Here is a 27,580-nt window from a genome sequence, read left to right on the forward strand (position 1 = left end):
TTCTAACGACGGAGTCGCGTCGTAACGGAGAAATCGATCCAATTTCCATCCCAGAATTACTACTTTTTGACCACGGAGCAGTGACTGCTTGCTGCAAGCGCTCTCCTCTACGCCCCGATAAATCCACCCTAAAGCTTAAACTTCCTCGCCCTTGCATACAGAGAGCGACAAACTTTGTGGAGGCGAGTCCTATTGACTAATCCCCAGACTGCTTAATTTAGAAAAAGCAGGCGTTTTCTCGAGTCAGAGGACTGGAGAGGAAACGCCCGCTTCTCTCGGAATACGATTTTACATCCTGTTCAACGGCTAGATTCTGAAGACGGCGTCCCAACGCCCGGACACGAGACAGCCAACAAAGCAGCCTCAGGCTTACGGAGGGTCGTCCGCGTGCGGAGCCACACACAATCACTCCAACCAGTCTCCACCGGTGCTGACATCGGAAATAACACCAGCTACCTCCCCAGGTTGCTACAGGAACCCTAAGATGCAAGCCTCCACCTGAATCTTCAGTTGCATCTATTTGTTATTATGCCTACACTCATTCGAAGTGACGAGCTTTCATGTTCGAGCAGGTTGTAGAAGATACATTTTGTACTGATTGTAAGTTGTAATTAAGATGAGAACAGAGGCATATAAATTCAGTTTCAAAGTGTTTGGAAAATACGAACAAATGCAGACAGAGAAAAGACACTCTGCTGAACTAGGTAAGCCAAAATCACCAACATTGTGTACAATGTTGAATGATTGACGTTTTTTAACATTTCGAGTGCAGCAGTCCTGAAGTAAGGGATTATGCAGAGATAAATACGGCCACAGATTCTCTCAAACTATTTATCGACGTTACTTACAATTTATTGCGAACCGTTTTAACAAAATCAACTAACACCATTTTTTCAAACTGCACTTTTTAACTGTTTCTGGTACTTTTATGTGAATCCCACACAATGGCTGACAGAAAAGACTACAAATCGGAATGTCTGGCGTTGTAAAAGGCGGCTGAACACAGTAAATTTTCTTAAAACTCGTTATTTGGGTTTTTCAAGATTCCATAAAATTCATATCTGAACATAAAATTTTGGAAAATAACACAATGTACAAAACAAACTGTTTGCTAGGCAATTGTTAGACAACAGTACTTAATGTCATGCGTATTTTTGTTCCTATTCCCTACTGTTTCAGTTCAAGCTTAGTAGCTGTTATAGAATATTGTTCTGGAGCATCAATATTAAGATGTTAGAATATTTAGAAAATTATTAAACAGTTAAGTACCTGAAAAATGGAAGAAGACACATGAGTCTTCAACGCTGAGGAGTAAGAAGTGTACTATCGTAGTCTCAAATGGAAATTTAAAAATAGTCTTTAATCACATGGGAAACAACGTGCAAAGCAGGAGGATTGCGTTTCAATGACCTTATGCAATTCAGAAATCGCCTATAAACGAATAAGACAAAATTTGAACACGATGCAATCTTACTGTGACACGTAAGTGTGAACTTGTCTAAAAGACGCAGATGGGAGGAAGACGATAAAAGTAAACAAGTATCTGTGTAAATCACATACTATATGAGAGAAGAAGAATCACGATAGATTACCGAATGTGCTATAGCATTCAGAAACATGACGTGTAAGTCTGATATTATTTAAAAGCACAAAAAATGTATTCTAAATGAAAATAATTGTCTTAACAAGGTACATTTCTTTCATAATATGTACTTCTCCAGAAGTATCCGTAGATAGACTCAGGCGTATTGAAAAAAGATATAAGAAGGAGGGAATACTGCGTTAGGAGAATGGAGATGGACGAGTTCGCAAACTTCAGGAGCTGGACGAAGAGCAGTCACATTTCTTTAAGGCTATGTTGTTGTTGTTGTGGTCTTCAGTCCTGAGACTGGTTTGCTGTAGCTCTCCATGCTACCCTATCCTGTGCAAGCTTTTTCATCTCCCAGTACTTAATGCAACCTACATTCTTCTGTATATGCTTAGTTTATTCATCTCTTGGACTCCCTCTATGATTTTTACCCTCCACGCTACCCTCCAATACTAAACAGGTGATCCCTTGATGCCTCAGAACATGTCCTACCAACCGATCCCTTCTTCTGGTCAAGTTGTGCCACAAACTTCTTTCTCCCCAATCCTACTCAATACTTCCTCATTAGTTATGTGATCTACCCATCTAATCTTCAGCATTCTTCTGCAGCACCACATTCCGAAAGCTTGTATTCTCTTCTTGTCCAAACTATTTATCGTCCATGTTTCACTTCCATACATGGCTACACTCCATACAAATACTTTCAGAAATGACTTTCTGACACTTACATCTATACTTGATTTTAATAAATTTCCTGTCTTCAGAAAGCACTTTCCTTGCCATTGACAGTCTACATTTTATATCCTCTCTACTTCGACCATCATCAATTATTTTGCTCCCCAAATAGCAAAACTCCTTTAGTACTTTAAGTGTCTTATTTCCTAATCTAATTCCCTCAGCATGACCTGACTTAATTCGACTACATTCCATTATCCTCGTTTTGCTTTTGCTGATTTTCATCTTATATCCATCCTCCTTTCAAGACACTGTCCATTCCATTCAACTACTCTTCAAAGTCCTTTGCTGTCTCTCATAGAATTACAATGTCATCGGCGAACCTCTAAGTTTTTATTTCTTCTCCTTGGATTTTAATACCTACTCCGAATTTTTTTGTTTCCTTTACTGCTTGCTCAATATGCAGATTGAATAACATCGGGGAGAGGCTGCAGCCCAGTCTTACTCCCTTACCAACCACTGCTTCCCTTTCATGTCCCTCGACTCTTATAACTGCCATCTGGTTTCTGTACAAATTGTAAATAGCTTTTGCTCGCGGTATTTTACCCCTGCCACGTTTAGAATTTGAAAGAGATTATTCCCGTCAACATTGTCAAAAGCTTTCTCTCAGTCTACAAACGATAGAAAGGTAGGTTTGCTTTTCCTTAATCTTTCTTCTAAGATAAGTCGTAAGGTCAGTATTGCCTCAAGTGTCCCAGTATTTCTACGGAACCCAAACTGATCTTCCCCGAGGTCGGCTTCTACTAGTTTTTCCATTCGTCTGTTAAGAATTCGTGTTAGTATTTTGCTGCTGTGGCTTATTAAACTGATTGTTCGGTAATTTTCACATCTGTCAACACCTGGTTTCTTTGGAATCGGAATTATTATATTCTTCTTGAAGTCTGAGGTTAATTCGCCAGTTTCATACATCTTGCTCACCAGATGGTAGAGTTTTGTCAGGACTGGCTCTCGTAAGGCTGTCAGTAGTTCCAATGGAATGTTGTCTACTCCGGGGCCTTGTTTTAATTCAGGTCTTTCAGTGCTCTGTCAAACTTTTCACGCAGTATCGCATATCCAATTTCATCCTGATCTACACCCTCTTCCATTTCCATAACATTGTCCTCAAGTACATCGCCCTTGTATAGACCCTCTATATACTCCTTCCACCTTTCTGCTTTCCCTTCTTTGCTTAGAACTGGGTTTCCATTTGAGCTCTTGATGTACATACAAGTGGTTCTCTTATCTCCAAAGGTCTCTTTAATTTTCCTGTAGGCAGTATCTATCTTACCCCTAGTGAGATAAGCCTCTACATCCTTACATTTGTCCTCGAGCCATCCCTGCTTAGCCATTTTGCACTTCCTGTCGATCTCATTTTTGAGACGTTTGTATTCCTTTTTGCCTGCTTCATTTACTGCATTCTTATATTTTCTCCTTTCACCAATTTGATTCAATATTTCTTCTGTTACCCAAGGATTTCTACTAGCCCTCGTCTTTTTACCTACTTGATCCTCCGCTGCCTTCACTACTTCATCCCTCAAAGCTATCCATTCTTCTTCTACTGTATTTCTTTCCCCCATTCCCGTCAATTGCTCCCTTATGCTCTCCCTGAAACTCTGTACAACCTCTGGTTCTTTCAGTTTATCCAGGTCCCATCTCCTAAAATTCCCACCTTTTTTCATTTTCTTCAGTTTTGATCTACAGGTCATAACCAATAGTTTGTGATCAGAGTCCACATCTGCCCCTGGAAATGTCTTACAATTTAAAACCTAATTCCTAAATCTCCATCTTACCATTATATAATCTATCTGATCCCTTTTAGTATCTTCAGGGTTCCTCCATGTATACAGCCTTCTTTCATGATTCTCAAACCAAGTGTTAGCTATGATTAAGTTGTGCTATGTGCAAAATTCTACCAGGCGGCTTCCTCTTTCATTTCTTAGCCCCAATCCATAGTCACCTACTACGCTTCCTTCTCTCCCTTTTCCTACACTCGAATTCCAGTCACCCATGACTATTAAATTTTCGTCTCCCTTCACTATGTGAATAATATCTTTTATTTCATAATACATCTCTTAAATTTCTTCGTCATCTGCAGAGCTAGTTGGCATATAAACTTGTACTACTGTAGTAAGTATGGGCTTTGTATCTATCGTGGCCACAATAATGCGTTCACTATGCTGTTTGTAGTAGCTTACCCGCATTCCTATTTTCCTATTCATTATTAAACGTACTCCTGCATTACCCCTATTTGATTTTGTATTTATAACCCTGTAGTCACCTGGCCAAAAGTCTTGTTCCTCCTGCCACCTAACTTCACTAATTCCCACTATATCTAACCTTAACTTATCCATTTCTCTTTTTAAATTTTCTTACCTACCTACCCGATTAAGGGATCTGACATTCCACGCTCCGATCCGTAGAACGCAAGTTTTCTTGCTCCTGATAACGACATCCTCCTGAGTAGTCTCCGCCCGGAGATCCGACTGGGGGACTATTTTACCTCCGGAATATTGTACCCAAGGGGACGCCATCATCGTTTAATCATACAGTAAAGCTGCATGCCCTCGGGAAAAATTACAGCCGTAGTTTCCCCTTACTTTCAGCCGTTATCAGGACCAACACAGCAAGGCCGTTTTGGTTATTATTACAAGGCCAGATCAGTCAATCATCCAGACTGTTTCTCCTGCAACTACTGAAAAGGCTGCTGCCGCTCTTCCGGAACCACACGTTTTTCTGGCCTCTCAACAGATACCCCTCCGTTGTGGTTGCACCTACGGTAGGGCTATCTGTATCGCTGAGGCAAGCAAGCCTCCCCACCAACGGCAAGGTCCATGGTTCATGGGGGGGAGGGGGGGGGAGGGGGAGGTTTAAGGATATAAGTAACGCTATTTTGATGGAAATTGACGTGTTTGAGACCGTAGCTGTAATACTGTAAGGCTTGTAATAGTAACAGCAACCAGCCACAACTACAGTTTAACACGATTTATTTGGATCAAACCATGACCGGTTTCAGACATTTTAAAAATCCATCTGGAGGTGGTTGTTACAATTTTCGTTTTGTTTTCTTGCTCGGGCCTCGTTTCGTTTCCGTTACAGGTTTCCTTTACTAAGATACACAAAAAGTTTTGTTTCACGACAATGTATTTATTTCTTATGACTTCTATCAAATCATTCATGAAAACATTTAAAAAAATATTAAAACGTGGAATATTGTAAAAACGTACGTGCGGTATACTTCTGAGTGACGAAATCGCCACGTGCTTCTGTGCTGAATTTTGAAGTTAATACTTTTGTGGAGGTGTACTATGTGAGTGCTATTTAATTCCTTGAAAAACACCTTACACAAAACATTTAATGGCAGCACACACGAAAGCAGTTACAAAACATGGTCCAGCTACACAGGAGTAATATAAACGATGGTTCCAAAGATCTTCAGTCGTGAAGATGTTAGGTCGCAGTTGCTGTAAATGTGTATGGGCTTACTAAAATGTGTTTTTGTTAATGCAATGGAATTACAAGGGAAAACAAGAAAGAAGTAAAATTATTTAAAATAGTTTCAAATATGCGAAGTGGCTAGTATTATACACTCAAAGATTATATATAGACAATACCGATTAATGTGTACAGTACATAAGCACAGTACCATATGTCTTCTGTTGTAGTGATGCAACTGATTGTGAACACTGAATCTGTAGTAGCATTTCACATTATAAATAATAGTGTTTTAACATTATCAGACTACGGAAATCATTTACATATGAATTTAACAGTAAAGGCATAACACCTCTCGGAAATGAATCTGCTTGTTAATTCAGAACGAAATGAGGAAAAGTGTTCTTATGTATATGAATCACAATCTCCTCCAAAAGACCTATTGTCCTACCCTATCTGTAAGGCTTAGGATCTGAGGATCTGGATGTAGGTTTCTATATTATCTACTGTGTGATTATTCCCTCTAAGATTGGGGGGGGGGGGGGGCAAAGGCTCATTAGCTTAATTTAAGTCGTAGGCGCCCAGATGGTTTCCTCGTCCTCATAATCAAGAACAAAGGCAGTTCCTCTCATTACTCTGACAATAACGTTAAACTATTGTGAGGAAATATAACCCCTAGAGACGTCCTTGTGATTTCATTTATGTTGTTACAACCAGTTTTGGCGCTTCAGTGAGCCATCTTCAGGCAATGGTTGATGCGGAAGGGGTCGATCCGATCCCTACATATATCGCATCAGTGGCCAGCATAACTGGGTACTCAGACAATCTGAAAAATTAAGTGGCCGGCCAGAGTGGTCTAGCGGTTCTAGCCGCTACATTCTGGAACCGCGCGACCGCTACGGTCGCAGGTTCGAATCCGGCCTCGGGCATGGATGTGTGTGATGTCCTTGAGTTAGTTAGGTTTATGTAGTTCTAAGTTCTAGGGGACTGATGACCACAGCAGTTAAGTCCCATAGTGCTCAGAGCCATTTGAACCTTTTTTTGAAAACTTATGTGTCAGCACTCTAACCATCAACTACCAACTGGGTGTTGTAAAGACGTTGGTCCATCGAGCGGATACAATGTCACATGCCAACAACCTGCAAACGGGACTGGAACTCCTGCCAATTGTCTTATTCAGCAAGGAATATTCGTCTAGTTAAGTACAGAGAGCGATGCCGACGCACAAATGACAGAACAAAGAAGGGGATGAGGGCTTCAAAAAAGACTACTTTGTTACCATACGATGGAAATGCTTCAGCTAAAATAGGCAGAATATTATAAAGCAATAAAGTAAATTTTTTCGACCTTCTTCCTAAATATCAGCGCCTTAGAGTTGCGCAGATCAGGTGTTTCCAGTATTCTGTGTGAATGTGGCAAATTTTGTGTAGGGTAAACGACGCGCACTCTGCAGACCCGTGTTACAGAGCATCAGCGGCTTACTCGCCTTCTCGAAGTGAATAAGTCTGCTTTCAGTAAATCCTGTATTTCCAACGGTAATTCGAGGAAATATAATGAAATGCAAGTTGTGGCCCGTAAGTCAATCTTCTGGAGCGCACTCATCAATGAGTCAGTGAAAACCCCCTATAAATTGGGAGAGCGGTTTACAATTAAATTCTGCATGATATACGATGATAGGAAAAATTCGTACCCTTTTTAATCAGTGTCGTCCTGAGATCTTACTGAGCGAAGATAATTCTTTTGATATAGAACAGATGAGCTTTCAACACAAAGGGCGCACAGAGCAGTGCACAGACTTACAGAAGAAGCGCATGCTTTCAAGCAACGCACTTGCAGCGCCAACTAGGACACCACGTGTGTTCTGTGGGCCTCTTAAATAGAGGAACCAAGCGTATTACTCGGCAGTACTCACCTGAAGATGGCCGCAAGACTCTGTACCAAAATATCGTACAAGCAAGCTACAGACATCTGGCAATTCTCCCGAAATTTTGTAGAGCTGCACTGCGACAGTTTGTATTGACTGCCAGCAGGAACAATCCTTATCCAAACTGTCTATCGCAGAAGTATTTTACTCAAAACAGGCCTGGTTGTATAACTATTTTATCTTGAAATATTCACAAAAGAAAGCACACAAAATATTTAGCAACACATGACTTGAAACTGTCTCCGGACGAGACGTAGATGAAAAGGTATCTACTCTGAGAGACTACTTAAATTCTTTGGGGCAGGATCTGATGAAGGAAGGTGCAGAAAATCTTAATCTCAGATTGTTTCCTGATTCTTGTGCCCCCTAAAACGGGAACTCCACAATAATGACAATGATTATGTGCTACACTGAAGTTTCAAAGGTATTTAAAGGGTTTCAGCATTATTTCCCGGACCGATGAACTCAGCGGCTTGGTCCCAAAAACACCTTACCATTATTTCCCAAAAGTTGGGCATAGCTGTTTGCTTTCTGACAGGGTTTTTCTCCTTAGTGAAAAAGACGTAAAAATGAGAAAGACTTGCTTTGCCCTCAAAATGTTATGACATTTAGGGAATCTTTGATAATTTTATATTAGGTTTAATGTTAACACCGGAATAGTTACGGTATGAAATCATTCTACAAACGTGTAAAGTAAGCCCAAATGCCTTTTATGAAATCTGAGGCGGAGGTACTGCAGTATATAAGAAGACCTAAGACAAGGCCACAACTTTTTTTTTTTTTTTTGACCGATAGACGTTGACGTGCTGAAACTGGGAAAGAGAATTGCTTCAATAAAGTGTCAAGCACCTCAACATCCGTCAGTGAATCATATATGCAAATATAAAGATAACGGTCTGAAGAAGTTGATGTCTTATTTCGAAAATGACTCAGTGTTAAGTAAACTTAAACTTATATCGGTTGTGTTTGAAATGATCATTGATGCAGGCATTTCATGTTATGTGCCATTGGCCATATATTGTAGTTAATGAGCACCTGAGTAGTTTCAAGGCAAGACGTGCATTCAATGTATACATTACCACGAAAGCTGGAATGTGTCGGACAAAAGCGAGGCTGCTACAGATAGTAAGGCCTGTTATGAATTCGATATTATATACAGGCAAAACTGTTGAAGAATGGAAACTAAATCAAGGGAAACGAATGGTACATGATTTAGTTCGTCACTTGAAAGGAAGTGATACGAAAATTACCACTGACAACATATTTACAAGTTTTTGATTTGAGGCAGGAACTTCTTGCTAAGATATTGACACTTATGGGAACTATTCAGATCAAATGAAAAAAGATATAAAAATGTTGCTATAAAAACAAATGGCTCGAAGGTGACTAAATAAATCAAGGGAAACTAGAGATACATGATTACTTCGTCACTTGAGGGGAAGTGACGGGAACATTGCCACTGACAAATTTTTCATCGGTTTTGATTTGGGACAGGAACTTGTAATCTTACCTTTCCACACATCACAATTAAAATTCTCTGTCTTCACACAGATTTTGAAATCTTATGCGTAATATATACATAAGAATAACTTTTTACTTACCTTCATTATCTAGTGGTTGTTGTCGATGGCTCTCAGCCTTGTCTAGAGGTACAGTCTTGCAGTTGAAATTTCGATTTTGTACAGTCTTCATAACTAAATAACTGTTGATGGCTTGCGTGTATTATTCTTGAATTTTATTCTTTCTCACATCTTTCAACATCACACCATTTTTTTACATTTTCCACATTCAAAAATACAATCATTACATTGTTCGTGACAAACTTATAAAATGACAACTTCCATTAGAGGCATGCTCACCACTACTAACATTCTTTGGTTCTCTCATTATCCCAAAGAGTTTACAAAGCAAAAGAGTTTACAACTTTCCTTGCCAAAGAAGAATCTTCGGTAAAATATTATTTTGTAAATCAATCTAGTAATAAATTTAGTAACTACCATTAAATAGTGCAATTAATAATATGAATTTTAAAATTGCTACAAATTTTATAATTTCAGTTATTCTTAAAAGAAGAGTAATTTTAACTGGTAGTACGTCTCTATTGTAACACACAAATTTTTTTTATACATTTTCCTCTGAAATATAATACATTGTTTACAAAATAATATGAATTCTTTAAGTGAAACAGCTCAGATATTTTTAACCTATGATAGAATCGATAGCATGCAGACTATCAGTTATTTCCATAAGAGAGGTTCATCACAAATTTCTTGCTAATTTGTGTATTGTTATTTGTGGAAATTCTTCAGGCCAACTGAAAAGAGATACCAAAAGAAATGTTGCCATTAAAACGAGTGGCTCCTAATCGACACTTTTTGGGTACACACAGAATGCTATTTCCGCTTGTTATGGTTCTACACAAAACAGATAAATTATTTTGATGCCAATTCTACACTAGACATTTGATGCAAGTGAGTATGAACACAAAAAACCTGAAATAGTGATGTTCTATAATTCAACAAAGTCAGGAGTTCATAGAGTTGATAAGATTGCTAGACATTATTCAGTGAAATGTGGAACATGGTGACCACTTTCTGCATTTTTCCATATACTTCTCTTAGCATGTCTCACTACTAACGTTCTGAGATATAAATATGGTGATGACATGAGAGATAATAATGTAAAAAGAGAGTTCCTCTCAGAGCTGATAAGAAAACTAATCAAACCTCACACTGAAAGAGGAATTTCGTCCCCCCCCCCCCCCCCCAGTACAAAACACAACACATTCGTTTATCAAGAATTTATTCAGGTTTCATACATGTTATAAAGGACAAGAAACATGATAACTAGGATGCAGATGTTCTAAATCTGAAACCAAAAAGTTGTGATTGCTGCCCACCAGGATAGTGTATGAGTGTAACAAGTGTAGCTGTAAAGAACATGGCAAACTTAGTGTTATGTAATGAGAGTTTGTCATATCAGATGGAGACCAGGCAGAAGTTTATTTCTAACACAAATCCTTGTATGTGATAATACACAAAATATTAATTAATTACAGTACTGTCACATAGTGTGTGGTGTGTGAATACTTTGTGTTAAGACAATATTTGGAAATAAACAAACTACACAAAATGCAGGATAAATCATCTAAACATTGCACCTTAAATATTGAGGAAATGGAAACTGATATATGTATGGTACTCACAGAACAAATTGGTAGTAATGGGCTTGTATTGCTAGCCAGTAAACAGACTGTAATTATACAAACAAGCACTTTTTAAATGGAACATGGCCAGGTAACATTAACATACTAAAAGTAGGTTACATTAGAATGTCAGTGGTGTTTCTTGCACGTTCCGTATGAGAGAGTTACGAGATATCTTATTCTGAAAAGTTATCACACTAATACTTGTTTGTGCTGTTTACCCTTATTAGCTGCTAAGTATGATGTTGTTATGCTTGCATACAGTGTGCTAGTGTGTTCCTTGAGTGCACTGCTGCTTGTTAGTCAGTTAGTGTGTGAAGTACCAAACAGTAGGTCGTAAGAGGATGATAGGATTCACCAATTAGGAAAAAGCCGACATGCCGATGGTGTATGGATAGTGTAGGAAGAACGCAGCTTGGACTTACACAGTGTATGGAGCAAGCTATCAGAATAGCTGTCAACCATCTCGGCCATTATTTATCAGTCTGTTCGTTTCAACATGTATGTGTGGTTCTGATCTATGTTCCTACCACAGTTGTGCAAGGAAGCTCTGTTGTGTTTTAGGAATTTTGGATTGTACATATGGCCTGCAAGGTAGGAAGATACTGGCTCACACATGCAGAGTTGAGAAGAGTGCAACAGTATGGACAGTGGTGTAATCAAATAATGAGTTCAATGTTGGTTCCACTACATTCCCTGTAAAGGAAACATCATAGCTAACATAGAATATCTCACATTTTCGTTACTAAGGTTTATTTTTACTCTAAGTATGACTTCATGACACACCAATGTTTGAAAAATTACGTATGGGATGGTAAAATATTGATATTGGATGTTCACAACTGTGAAGTTCCTAAATGTTATAAGGTTCCTTAATGGTAAGATGGTTGATGAACATGCCTGGATTAGATAAAAATATAAACAATTTAACAACAATTGGGCCAGAGATATCACTTACACTATAATGCACAATGAAAATACCCAAAATTGAATGAGGGTGGGTAAAGAGCAATCAAAAAGAAGTATACAATCAAAACACTTTAACAGATTCATAGTATAAAGCACTTTACAGTGACTGATCAGTCATTTTCATTAGGTCAGATATCTTGCGTTTCTGCTTCAACAAAGCCCGAAAATCGTAATATGCTTGACTATAGGTCATGGTTGAATGTTCAAAAACTAGGGGAGATGGAGACGACCACAGATCTGTGTGTCAATAGAAAATTACTTGTTGGCTTAGTGTGAGCATATGTGTGTTTACCTTATGTTGGCGGTGACAGTAGCAGCTGTTGGTGCGGGTTATGAACCTAAGAATCAATTCTTAAAATCTCTCGACTGTTAACACCTGTCAGATACGTTTCCTATATCTTCGATGAAGCCGAGAGTCCTATTTATTCCCTAGCTATATAAATTGGTATGGTACACGCTACATGGCTGACATAACGCATACGTTGTTGCCCTCAAAGCACTCGCACTGCCAGGGCTCGATGCGATTTTCCATATTAGGTGACTTGGAAGCTTAGCTACTTCCAAGTATAGACGAGCCTGTGAACAAGTGCGCACATAATGACTCTAGCAATCGTCTTCGCGTGGCGCGAGTTGCCTTGATGAAATACTCGACGATTTTCTGCAACAGATGAAGAGCATTACTCTGTCTGCAATTCGCCTATATCAAACTGGTGGCCACGCCGTTTCTTTCTGGCCAATCAGAGCATCTGTACTTATTATAACTCCACTCACTAGAATTTTCATAACCTATCACAGATGTTCTTTCTTTCGTAATGCAGTGCTACGTAATAGTGAGATAAACAGCTTCTCCTTTCGTGTAATTATTAGTGCAGGTGGTACAGGCAGTCACCAATGTTTTGCGCTGGGTTTCTCTGGATGCTTATCTTGCATCTTCCACCACGTTTCTGTAGAAAGACTTTCTGACAGGTCATCGTGAAAAGCAGGAACAAGGGTCTTCTTCTGCAGGTGGCCTATGCAGTGGCTACACCGTCTTAGTGTCTGCTATGTGCCCTGCAGCGAAGGTGTCGGCCTACATGAAACAGGCATTGCTATCGAAAAATTGTCCGTCATTCCAAAATGCCTTTCGTACCTCTGGTCGGGGCAATTACTTGCATTCAATTATTAGTGTGACTGGCTTAATAAATTTTTATACTGGTATACGTTTCTTTTAATTTTTATTTGAATCGGTTGTGTGTATCTTAGATTTTTTATCGGAGATCAGGGGCCTCTCACGTCGATGTTTTAAAGCTACTTTCTCAACCACTAACTGTCTGACTCAGCTCAAAAAGTTAAATACTCTAGACATAATCCAAAAATGCTGTGTTTACATTCTACTGCTTGTTTCACAAAAATTATTATTATTACAACTAATGTAAGCATCAAAATAATTCTTTACCAAATCCTAATCATGTAAAAATTTTAAAAGCTTCTATTACTGATTTATGCAAAATGAAAAATATTATTCTAACTAACAATGTTCATACTCACATATCATTCTAAAAACATTGTTGTAATATGCACTGTCCTTTTTAAGAAATGTTGCATTGATAATTATGCATGAGTAAAATTTAAAGATATTGCAATCATAGCCAGTTAATTGACTTTAAAAAAATATTATCTTTATGACACGGTATACATTAAAAAGGTTTCCTTTTTAACATGTTCTAATTAAGATTATAAGTACATAAAACATTTAGTAGCAAAAATGTTTATCTTGCATGATTCATGAAACAGAGATTATGAAACGACTAGCACACAGTTCATATTCAAACTCTTACAGAAATTAGAGAGGTGAAGCGGTATTAATACACCGAAGTCCTATGTCAACTGTTGTGTTTTTTTCAACTTTTTCATTGTCTGACGCAGATCTGTACCTAATTTTGTGCACTATTTTCACATGATGTCTACAAATGTTCTTTCATGACATTGGAGACTTTACACTAAGCTGAAGAACTTGTTCGCAATGTTCGTCGTCTAATGTATGGGTGGGCAGCGTCGTTCTACATTGAATTTTGCAACAAGATGTTGCCGTAGTTTGGTGTGGCCATGATCATAATTTGGCCCTTTTAGTGTGGAGTCTCGCCGAGTGTTGGCTTTAAAATGTGTATATTTCTAGTTAAGCAACTGCTGAAGGTATTTGTACTTTTGTAGCACTTAGCAGACAACTAGTTAACAATAAGATGGGTATTTGGAAAGGTTTGTTGTTGTTGTGGTCTTGAGTCCTCAGACTGGTTTGATGCAGCTCTCCATGCTACTCTATCTTGTGTAAGCTTCTTCATCTCCCAATACCTACTGCAACCTACATCCTTCTGAATCTGCTTAGTGTATTCATCTATTGGTCTCCATCTATGATTTTAGCCTCCACGCTGCCCTCCAATACAATATGGGTGATCCCTTGATGCCTCAGAACATGTCCTACCAACCGATCCCTTCTTCTGGTCAAGTTGTGCCACAAACTTCTCTTCTCTCCAATCCTATTCAATACTTCCTCATTAGTTATATCATCTACTCATCTAATCTTCAGTAATCTTCTGTAGCACCACATTTCGAAAGTTTCTATTCTCTTCTTGTCCAAACTATTTATCGTCCATGTTTCACTTCCATACATGGCTTCACTCCATACAAATACTTTCAGAAATGACTTACTGACACTTAAATCTATACTCGATGTTAACAAATTTCTTTTCTTCAGAGACGCTTTCCTTGCCATTGCCAGTCTACATTTTATATCCTGTCTACCATCATCAGTTATTTTCCTCCCCAAATAGCAAAACACCTTTACTACTTTACTTGTCTCATTTCCTAATCTAATTCCCTCAGCAAAACCCAACTTAATTCGATTACATTCCTTTATCCTCGTTTTGCTTTTTATGATGTCCATCTTATATCCTCCTTTCAAGACACTATCCATTCCGTTCAACAGCACGTCCAAGTCCTTTGCTGTCTCTGACAGAATTACGATGCCATCGGCGAACCTGAGCATTTTTATTTCTTCTCCATGGATTTTAACACATACTCCGAGTTTTTCTTTTGTTTCCTTCACTCCTTGCTCAATATACAGATTGAATAACATCGGGGAGAGACTACAACCCTGTCTCACTCCCTTCCCGACCACTGCTTCGCTTTCATGTCCCTCGACTCTTATAACAGCCATCTGGTTTCTGTACAAATTGTAAATAGCCTTTCGATCCCTGTATTTTACCCCTGCTACCTTCAGAAGTAGAAAGAGATTATTCTAGTCAACATTGTCAAAAGCTTTCTCTAAGTCTACAAATGCTAGAAACGTACGTTTGCCCTTCGTTATTCTAGCTTCTAAGCTAAGTCGTAGGGACAGTATTGCCTCACGTATTCCAACATTTCTATGGAATCCAAACTGATCTTCCCCGAGGTCGGCTTCTACTAGTTTTCCCATTCCTCTGTAAATAATTTGCTCTTATTATTTTGCAGCTGCGACTTATTAAACTGATTGTTCGGTAATTTTCACATCTGTCAACACCTGCTTTCTTTGGGATTGGAATTATTATATTCTTCTTGAAGTCTGAGGGTATTTCGCCTGTCTCATACATCGTGCTCACCAGATGGTTAAGTTTTGTCAGTACTGGCTCTCCCAACGCCGTCAGTAGTTCCAATGGAATGTTTTCTACTCCGGGAGCCTTGTTTCGACTCAGGTCATTCAGTGCTCTGTCAAACTCTTCCCGCAGTATCGTATCTCCCATTTCATCTTTATCTACATCCTCTTCCATTTCCATAACATTGTCCTCAAGTACATCGCCCTTGTATAGACCCTCTATATACTCCTTCCACCTTTCCGCTTTCCCTTCTTTGCTTATAACTGGGTTCCAATCTGAGCTCTTGATGTTCATACAAATGGTTCTTTTATCTCCAAAGGTCTCTTTAATTTTCCTGTAGGCAACATCTACCTTACCACTAGTGAGATAAGCCTGTACATCCTTTCATTTGTCCTCTAGCCATCTCTGCTTAGGCATTTTGCACTTCCAGACGATCTCATTTTTGAGACATTTGTATTCCTTTTTGCCTGCTTCATTTACTGCATTTTTATATTTTCTCCTTTCATCATTTAAATTCTATATTTCTTCTGTTACCCAAGGATTTCTAATAGCCCTCGTCTTTTACCTACTTGATCTTTTGCTGTCTTCAGTACTTCATCCCTCAAAGCTACCCATTATTCTTCCACCATATTTCTTTCCCCCATTCCTGTCAATTGCTCCCTTATGCTCTCCCTGAAGCTCTATACAACCTCTGGTTCTTTTAGTTTATCCAGGTCCCATGTCCTTAAAATCTCACCTTTTTGCAGTTTCTTTTGTTGTAGTCTACAGGTCATAACCAATAGATTGTGGTCAGAGTCCACATCTGCCCCTGGAAATGTCTTACAATTAAAAACCTGGTTCCTAAATCTCTGTCTTACCATTATATAATAATGTAAAGGTATATCTCGAATCATTTTCGCCCAAATTCTCTCTTCAGCATCAGTCTTGGAGCTCTTCGCCTTCTGTTCTTCCAAGCATCTTCCTTTTTTCTGGCTTGAATCTTATCTCTTCTCTGGGCAGGATACTGAAAATTATGGACAACTAGTTGCTTTGAAGTTTTACATTCGTTATTGTTCCAGTTGATGATTTGGACGTGTAGTTCAGCATTGACTGACTGATTTTCCTTCAGTTCTGTAGTTCAATGTAATATTGCAGGCTGGCGTCGACAGTGTGATTCTACATGCACTTTTTTGCCAAATTGTGCCTCAGCCAAGCCGGGCTTTGGCGAGGAATTTTGTTTTTACTCCATGGTGGCTGCTGATTTCTATGGCCCATAGTTCCCTGCATTCCTTCCGCTTTGAGTATCGGTCGAAAGTGAATTCTCACAAGGCCTAAACCCAAAGTCGATCTTCTGCATCTCATCCTCCCTTCCTTTACTGTCTTTATCATGGCAAGTTTTTTACCACGGTCAGGTAGAAGGGTTGCCTTGGTTACAAATCGTCATCCTTCTCGTGCCCTAGCCGGCGCCTCCGCCATCGTCAAAATCGTTGATCTCGTCCATTCATGTCCCATAGACGTTTCCAGTTTTCGTGCGCCTCATCGTTGTGGGCAGTTCACAATTGTCTCCTGCAGGAGATCTGAGTAAACAAATCTTTTCTTATAATCTACCTTATTCCCAATGCCTACCTGACGTCTCTTAAGAAATTCTTTACAAGATTTGGTGTCCTATCTCTGTGTTTCAGTTCTAATTTCTCTATCAGGTTCCTATTTCTTCCTGATTTCTTAATATAATGAGACTCCTTATTTTCGTTATGCGTGTTGCCGTGCTGTGGCATGTTAGTATGTGATGCTATAAGATCCGTTTCAACTTTGGAAACTCTACATGTCATTTTAGTAGCTACATATAAAAATTTAAGGTACATCCCGTTTTTCTGTCTCATCTTTTCCTCAGACTCCTGGTCACGTCTTGTCTGAAACATACTTGACATCCTTTTTGATATTATTTGCTGATGAATATAAGTGCTAATTCATCATACTTTTAATTTGGTTTGCGTGATGAAGTCCTAATCTTATACCTATCTCATTCTGTGCTTTGTTCGTTCTGTCTATACCATTTTGTTTGAGTGGTGGAACATCGTTCTTTATGTCCGGAAGGCTCTTGCTCTTCCGCCCATGCTTGACGCTGTACAGCCCTTGCTCAGAGAGAAGTGTAACGCTCACAGATGTCACGCTATCTTTTCCCATGTCTATCGTAGCTCGTCTTTCACTCAGAAAATCCGCACCTATCATCAGGTCCACCGTTAATTTCGGAACGATAACGAAACTGGCTTCGCTCTTTTGACCTTGACACGAAAGAGTTAACCTTGTTTGTGTATTGACATCCGCAGCATGATCTTTGGCACCACCCTTCACTTTAATCCTTTTCATTTTCAATTTCGGTAATTCTTCATTAGCATTGTAATGGTTAAATAAGTTCTCCAAAACCACTGTTAGCTTGCTTCCGCTGTCTATGACTACATTAATTCGGATTATAGCTACCATGGCCTTGAAACTGGTTGAATCTCGACCGATTTGCTCTGTTCTTCCTCATCTCCCTGGATTAAAGCACCCTCTATGAAATCATACGTCAGTTGTTTCATGATTTTCAGGTGTGAACTCGAAACTTGCGTCGGATATGCCTCAATCATTATCTCTCTCTCTATTCTACATATTCTTCTCCACATTTAACTTCGTATTCCCTCAACTAATCTACGTCTGCCTCTTCTTTCTTCGCCGATACTCGAAAATAATCACATCTAAACTGCTTACTATATCTCTGTAAAATGGTTCAAATGGCTCTGAGCACTGTGGGACTTAACATTTTAGGTCATCAGTCCCCTAGAACTTAGCACTACTTAAACCTAACTAACCTAAGGACATCACACATATTCATGCCCGAGACAGGATTCGAATCAGCTACTGTAGCAGCAGCGCAGTTTCGGACTGAAGCGTCTAGAACCACTCGGCCACAGCGGCCGGCTAAGAATTTTGTTACATTTCCGGCTCAGGACAAGACATACACCCGTGCCCGATGGAGGACTCGAGCCTCCGACGGAGGGAGCCGCGCGAACCGTGATAAGGCCCCCAGACCGCTCGGCCACCACGTGCGGCGGTTCTCCTTGACTTTGTCGTCAATTTGAAAATTTATCATGGTTTAGTGACCTTAACTCCACGTCTTCTTTCGGTCATTCCTATCTTGGTTCGGCCTAGTGACACTGGTTTCGTTGCTAGTTATATGTTGGTCTGTTTGACCTCCAATACTCATTTCAATTACCGTTATTCCCCCTGAAGAAATTATTACCACTCCTGGGTGGATAACCATTGCCACCTCTTGTTCTGTATCTGTACCCATTTCTTTGCTGGAACCTACTTTCACTTCTCGGAGCAAAGTTATCACGCGGTTCGTAATAGCTGACATTCATTTGTGCGGTCTTCGGCGCATTTCGCGGTCTTCCATTCACGTTTGGACGCTGGTTTACTCTTTTTCCTTGCCTCACCTTCTTTATTGTCTCAAAATTCATTTGAAGGCTTTCACGTCATTGCCTCCACGCCCTACCAATGATGATTGGTATTTTAGTGGCGGCTTCGTGGCACACAATTTAATCAATTCTCCATCGCTGCATGGTACATCCAAAACTTTTTCTTTTCTCTTCCATTGGTTCGAAAAATTTTTCAGGGCTCTTCTCTGCAGAATTTTTGAAGTATGGATTCTGTAGTAGTTCCTACTTCACCTTACTTTGCGCTTCTCTCGACCAGTAACGTGAGAAAAAATTATCTCTCAAATCTTCATATAATCGACATGTAGCTGCTACATTTGCAATCGTTTCTGTTACTGTTCGAGACATACGGTCACATATATAGTCTGTTTTGTGTGCTTCTTTCGAATGGATTGATCAACGAAGGGTGATGTGTGCAGTGAGTTTCCTTAACGGGAATGCTGAAACTTCCTCACAGGGAGGGAAGTATCGTTGTAATACCTCGACATGGTACATCTACATTTACATCCACATGATTACTCTGCTTGGCAGAGGGTTCATCGAACCACAATCATACTATCTCTCTACCATTCCACTCCCGAATAGCATGCGGGAAAAACGAACACCTAAACATTTCTGTTCGAGCTCTGATTTCTCTTATTTTATTTTCATGATCATTCCTACGTATGTAGGTTGGGCTCAACAACAAATTTTTGCATTCGTAAGTTTGTGACTGAAATTTCGTAAATAGATCTCGCCGCGACGAAAAACGTCTTTGCTTTAATGACTTCCATCCTCACTCGCGTATTATATCTGCCACACTCTCTCCCCTATTACGTGATAATACAAAACGAGCTTCCCTTTTTTGCACCCTTTCGATGTCCTCCATCAATCTCACCTGGTAAGGATCCTACACCGCGCAGCAATATTCTAACACAGGACGAACGAGTGTAGTGTAAGCTGTCTCATTACTGGACTTGTTGCATCTTCTAAGTGTCCTGACAATGAAACGCAATCTTTGGCTCGCCTTCCCCACAATATTATCTATGTGGTCTTTCCAGCTGAAGTTGTTCGTAATTTTAACACCCAGGTACGTAGTTGAATTGACAGCCTTGAGAACTGTACTATTTGTCGAGTAATCGAATTCCAACGGATTTCTTTTGGAACTCATGTGGGTCACCTCACACTTCTTTATTTTACGTCAATTGCCACCTGCCACACCATCCAGCAATGTTTTATAAATCGATTTGCAAATGATACTGGTCTTCGGATGACCTTACTAGACGGTAAATTACAGCATCATCTGCGAACAATCTAAGAGAACTGCTCAGATTGTCACCCAGGTCATTTATATAGATCTGGAACAGCAGGGGCCCAAGGACGCTTCCCTGATATCACTTCAGTTTTACTCGATGATTTGCCGTCTATTACTACGAACTGCGACCTTCGTGACAGGAAATCACGAATCCTGTCGCACAACTGAGACGATACCCCATAGGCCCGCAGCTTGATTAGAGGTCGCTTGTGAGGAACGGTGTCAAAAGCTTTCTGGAAATCTAGAAATAAGGAATCAACTTGAGATCCCCTTTCGATAGCTGCCATTACTTCGTGTGAATAAAGAGCTAGATGCGTTGCACAAGAACAATGTTTTCTGAAACCTTACGAAATTCGAGAATCCTCGCCTTTCTCGTCCCGATCATTTCACGTGTCAGTCTTTCAGTTCCTGGTAAATACTTTGGATATTGCCCACGGTAAATTTCACCTGGTCTTGCATGGTATCGTTTTAATAGAACGCAATGACTTCCTTCCATCGGCAGTGCGCGAGTGTCGGTGTACTTTACGCTATAACCTTCGTGCTCTTTTATCTCCCTGTCACGTACTGGCTCGGTGTCTTGCCTGCTGCCTCATCAAGTGGTCAGAAGTGTTCCGAAAAGTATGCTTGTGGTACCCGATGCCTTCCTGGTGCCGGCTGCTCTGGTTAAGTTTCGAAACGTGCCTGTGGCATTGCAGATTGTCGGCTATCGCGTAATTTCTCCTCCGACTGTGATTCGAGTTCGATCTACGTGAATTCGGTTTTCATTTCTTGTGAAACTTCTTGCTTTCTTTCATCTCAGAAGTTTTTATGTTTTCAGAGTTATCTTGATCACCTCGCTCTTGTATAGTTGGCAATAGTTTTTCTCTGAGTTTTTGGAACTGATTCCCAGTTTTAGCTTTTATTCTCAAGATGCGAGAATCGTACACCTTGAGAATCCTGAGAATCACTTTCGTGACGCGTTATTGTAACACATGATCTTCAACTACTTGTCGTGTTGTGCCCGCTGCTTGGAGTGTTATTGTGTAAAACTGTTTGGTTATCCTTGCAATTTCACCGTGTGTATAATCACGTAATGCTTTGATTTCGGTGTGTGTGTCGTCAAAAACGGTTTTATTTCGGTCTGGGTGTCATCCCGCAATGTCTGCACGTCCTTTTGGACCGTGTCAATATCTGCTCTTAGTTGCGTGTGCCATGTTATTGAATTTTGGATTACATCTTGAGATTCTTTTCCTTCTTCCTCTCTGTGAAGTTATTGTTGTTTGATCTCTATGTTTTGCTTTGCAATTTGACGCAGTTGTTCATTGTTTCCGCATTCTGCTCACGTATCTGTTGTTGCAGTTGTATCATCTGCTTTCCGTTCTGTATCGTTATGGTACGCGTTAACTGCTGGAGAATTACGTACAAATAAAAGGGGTCCTATTACCTGTTCTTTCAACGTACTTTGTTCTGCGTGTACATTCTCGTGTCTGTCCGTAACTGACAGCAATGAACCATGCCGTGACAGATTTCGACTTTTATTGCCTGGACTCGGTTCTGAGGAAGGTCTTACTGTATGTACTATCGGTTCTACTTATTCCAGACGTTCTTCATCTCCCTGAAACTGTGAAATTTGTTGAACGTCGCTTACGGCGCCTGCTTGTTTCGTATTTACATCCTGCTCCACCCCCGTATCTATTTCTCGGCATTGTGTCGCCTGTTGTTTTGTCCTGAGGTTGCCGCACGTTATCTTGCTGGGTGTCAATCTGAGTTTGGTCAAGGTCTCGATCAGCCATTGCTAATCTCTCTGATTCCCATCTTTGCAATTTTAAATGACGCAACCTATTTCGCTTAATCATGCGATCATATGACATTACTGGCTCTATAAACTTACTACCTTTTTCTAGTGGTCCTAGTTACCTTGACTCAATAACAAGACTGTACCACAGATATTTACCACTTGGGTCACAACCAACTTAACAACTATGTGTCAGCCATCGTGTGTTCCCGCAAGAAAAACTTAAAAGCTAAAAAATTCGGTACAGATATACCATTGCATATTGCGTACATCTCTCAGTGTATTGTACATCTCTGTCTCCATATTGACTTGTTAGTAGCCACAGGTTGATGCAACACAAAAATTTATTATGAACATTTTTAAGAGGATATTACTTTTTTTCCTAGTAATTACATACGTTTGACCCCCTACCAAGCTATTTTACGATCCTGGCAGAGTCACCATTATGTAGCATGTGTGATACTGGTTCTGATCTATCAGCCTACCACAACTGCACCAGGATGCTATGTGAGTTTTAGGAATTTGGTGCAGAACCTAGAGTCTACAAGGTAGGAAGATACTATCTCAAGTATGCAGGGTTCAGAAGAGTGCAGAAGTAAGGACAGTGATATACTCAGACAATTATCTCAATGTCGGTTCCACTACACTCCCTTGTAAAGGAAACATTATCGCTAACTGAAATCAGTGTACAGGCGTAAATACACTCCTGGAAATTGAAATAAGAACACCGTGAATTCATTGTCCCAGGAAGGGGAAACCTTATTGACACATTCCTGGTGTCAGATACATCACACGATCACACTGACAGAACCACAAGTACATAGACACAGGCAACAGAGCATGCACAATGTCGGCACTAGTACAGTGTATATCCACCTTTCGCAGCAATGCAGGCTGCTATTCTCCCATGGAGACGATCGTAGAGATACTGGATGTAGTCCTGTGGAACGGCTTGCCATGCCATTTCCACCTGGGGCCTCAGTTGGACCAGCGTTCACAAACATGCTCAATGGGGGACACATCCGGAGATCTTGCTGGCCAGGGTAGTTGACTTACACCTTCTATAGCACGATGGGTGGCACGGGATACATGCGGACGTGCATTGTCCTGTTGGAACAGAAAGTTCCCTTGCCGGTCTAGGAATGGTAGAACGATGGGTTCGATGACGGTTTGGATGTACCGTGCACTATTCAGTGTCCCCTCGACGATCACCAGAGGTGCACAGCCAGTGTAGGAGATCGCTCCCCACACCATGATGCCGGGTGTTGGCCCTGTGTGCCTCGGTCGTATGCAGTCCTGATTGTGGCGCTCACCTGCACGGCGCCAAACACGCATACGACCATCGTTGTCACCAAGGCAGAAGCGACTCTCATCGCTGAAGACGATCCGTCTCCATTCGTTCCTCAATTCACGCCTGTCGCGACACCACTGGAGGCGGGATGCACGATGTTGCGGCGTGAGCGGAAGACGGCCTAACGGTGTGCAGGACCGTAGCCCAGCTTCATGGAGACGGTCGCGAATGGTCCTCGCCGATACCCCAGGAGCAACAGTGTCCCTAATTTGCTGGGAAGTGGCGGTGCGGTCCCCTACGGCACTGCGTAGGATCCTACGGTCTTGGCGTGCATCTGTGCGTCGCTGCGGTCCGGTCCCAGGTCGACGGGCACGTGCACCTTCCGCCGACCACTGGCGACAACATCGATGTACTGTGGAGACCTCACGCCCCACGTGTTGAGCAATTCGGCGGTACGTCCACCCGGCCTCCCGCATACACACTGTACGCCCTCGCTCAAAGTCCGTCAACTGCACATACGGTTCACGTCCACGCTGTCACAGCATGCTACCAGTGTTAAAGACTGCGATGGAGCTTCGTATGCCACGGCAAACTGGCTGACACTGACGGCGGCGGTGCACAAATGCTGCGCAGCTAGCGCCATTCGACGGCCAACACCGCGGTTCCTGTTGTGTCCGCTGTGCCGTGCGTGTGGTCATTGCTTGTACAGCCCTCTCGCAGTGTCCGGAGCAAGTATGGTGGGTCTGACACACCGGTGTCAATGTGTTATTTTTTCCACTTCCAGCAGTGTATATGTTAGCAAAAATTGAAAATCTTAGATTTTCGTTATTAAGGTCTATTTTTACTCCAAGTATGACTTCATGGCACGGCAATGTTAGCAAAAGTACGTTAAGGATGGGAAAATATTGCTGCTGGGTGTTTACAACTGTGAAGCTATGTTCCTAACTATTATAAGGTTCTTTAATTGTAAGGTGGTTGATGACCCTGTCCGGGGGTCGATAAAAATACAAATTTAATATGATTGAGTCCACAGATATGAATTAGGCTAAAATACACAATGACAATATCCAAAATTGAATGAAGGTCGGTAAAGAGCAATCAAAAAGAAGTACACAGTTAAAACAATTCAACAAATTCATAGTACAAACCACTCTACAGTAGCTGATCAGTTCTTTCCTAAGATCTGGTATCTCGCATTTCTGCTTCAGTTAAGACTGATAATCGTGAATATGTTTAACTACAGGTCATACTTGAATGTAGAAAAATTAGGAGAGATGAAGGCTACGGCAGTTCTGAGTGTCAATTGAATATCACTAGCTGGCCTAGTGTGAGTGCGCGTGTGCTCACATTTCGTCTCTGGCGGCAATGGCGGCTGTGGGAGCGAGAATCTATTCTAAATTTATTTCTATTGTTAAACATCAGGCACCTCCATTTCCTCCTATTTACTCCATAGCTAAGTTAATTGTCGTGGTACACGCTACTTGGCTAAAATAGAGCATACATCATTGCCCTCAAATCACTCGCAAGTATTAACTGTCATTGCTTGGAGCAATTCTCCGTACTAGGTGACTTTGCAGTTTAACTCCTCCCAAGTTAAGACAAGCCTGTTAACAGGTGTTCACATACTGAGTCTCGTAATCGTCTCAGCGTGGTGCGAGTCACCTTGATCAAACACTTGACGATTTTCTGCAAACAGAAGAAACGAACTACTATCTCTGCAATTGCCTGTATCGAAGCTGGTGCCCATGTGTTTTCTTTCTGGCGAATTAGAGCGTTTCTACTTGTTATAGCTCTACCAACTAGAATGTTTGTATCCTATCACAGACATCGTATCTTTCGTAGGGCACAGTTTACCTTCCGTTGTGTAATACTGAGATAAACAGCTGTTGCTTTCATGTGAATATTAACGCATGTGACTATAGTGAATCATCAATGTCTTAAGCTGAGATTCTCCAGACATTTATCTTGCAACTTCCGCATTGTTCTGTAGAAAGGATTTTCAGTGATGGAACACCGACAGTGCACGAGTACTGCAACCTCCTAAGAGGCCGTCTTCCACAGGTGCTAGAAGACGTTCCTCTGCAGAGGACTCTATGGTACGGACTTGATGCTGTCCATTCCATAGTGCACAAAGTACTGCTGCATGATTTTAGGAATTTTTTCCAAATCGTTTAATTGGATGCAAAGTGCCTGTACCTTGCTCAGCCCATTCCCAGGATTTAACAACTGTCGACTGTTTTCTGTGGGGAAAACTGAGAGTTCCAGTCTTCAAGGACATACCAACTACATCTGATGATATGCAATGACGTGTTGTTGCAGTCTGCTTGGACATTTCCACTGACCTTCCATCACTATATGGAGCAGTCATTCTATACCACACTGGGACACGACCGAACATCAAATACTGTATATAAGCTTGTTATTTAATGCAAAGAAATTATATGTAAAAATTTGACTGAATAAAAACGAGAATGAAAAAGTCGTTCACTGCAGTTTTTGTCCATTATCGCATTTATAAAACAACTGGCAAGAAACAAAACGCCAGAAAATTATCTCTTTAAAATTGCATAACACAGAGCTCTAAATGCATCATCATGCCATTTTCTCATTATGGAGACAGAATGTGTAATATTACTCATACATTCTTGAAAGTATTATTGAGCAAATGGCCTCGTTTCTCTATCACCAAAAGACAAAGTTCACTCGATATGTCACAAGGCATAGTTGAATGAAATTCATGAATAGGATGTATCGGATGTAAACAAAGACATAAACGAATAAATATATTTATAGGTATACTGCTACCGTTTTTTCGTGTCACTGTGGATTACTTATAGCCTGACGAGATTAATAGTTATCGGCCACTTTGACCTCCAATAACTCATATACTATTCACGTTAAATGCCTGAAATTCACATCAATTTAGGTGTACACTAATAGCTTTCTAAAGACACGATGATCGACAAAATAGGATGAGGCGTTTAGATTTTGTAAATTCGTTGTTGTGTGTTACTTGTATAATTTATTGTCAAATACTAAACTTTAAAGAAATAATGATATTGAAAATCTGATCACACCAGCAGAATCGTCGTGCAAATAATGGTAATGTACATGTTTCTTTTTGAGGTATCATGATTCATCTGGCTACTTTTAACTTCTATACGAACTGTGAAATGTCTGCCACGATTGCTTCACAAAGTCCACCATCTTCGTCTCTTTCAGCATACAAATCTCTTTCACTGACACAGCATCACCAAGGAATTGCCAGCCACGTGGTCGGCCTGAACCCTGACTAACATTCGGCACCACGAGGCCTCTGATGAGGCGCAGCCAGCCGAGAGACCCCAGCATGGCCGCGCCAACTCCAAACATTTGCATCCAAGAGGGCTCTTTCTCATAAAAATGTACAAACACATGTCCACATTTGTGTAACTTTACATTGTACACCAAGTTTTGTTTGTGCTACCAAAGGATCCATAACATAATAGCTCATTTCAGTATAAATATGTTACCAAGAGCACAGAAAGCTGAAGTTTTATTGTTGTCAATTTCTCTATATAAAATAACGAGGTAGATCGCTCTTCTCTGGTCATTTACACATAATTAAACTGGATTATAGAAGAACTGTACAATTATGTTTCTCTCTTGTATATATTACCTTACAACACCACTTTTCAGTAGGTTTTTTTGTTTTGTTTCCACTCACCTCACACTTTCATTTCTCTCATGTTCCTGTATCCCTGAACTTTTGTTCCAACAGTCTTGTCTCCAGATGAAATCATTTGCTCTGCATCTGTTTAGCAAACGTTAATGGAAGACTGAAGTATTCCCACTTGTGGGAGCACTGCTCTAGGTAATCAGATATGTCCATTGAACTGCTGGTCAGTTCATAATTTTGATCTTTGTTAAAGGGTAGATCGTTAATTTCCGTGAAGATGCGTTGAGCTGCATGCATACATGATGAGGAGACTGATACATATTGATACATATAAGCTTTCAGCCAAGGCCCTTTCAGAAAAGAGAAAAACACATTCACACGAGCTAGAACACCCACGCACACACATGACTTTTACTTACAGCCAGACTGCGACAGAAACACGTTGAACTATCTAGGGAAGGGTGGGTAAGGGTCAGGGACAGTGGTATATGGGTGAGAAAATATGAATCGGCCTTGCCTGGCGAAGCGCACTGTGACTAGAGATGACAGGATAGTGCTGACAGATATAGCATTGGGAAGTTGTGGGACAGGGAGAATATGGGGAACAGAAAAGAAAGAAGCAGAGAAGGAAAAAAACAGATAGATGCAATGGCAGAGAACATACATAA

Source organism: Schistocerca gregaria, chromosome 3 (genome assembly GCF_023897955.1).
Source record: "Schistocerca gregaria isolate iqSchGreg1 chromosome 3, iqSchGreg1.2, whole genome shotgun sequence".
Classification (NCBI taxonomy): domain Eukaryota; kingdom Metazoa; phylum Arthropoda; class Insecta; order Orthoptera; family Acrididae; genus Schistocerca; species Schistocerca gregaria.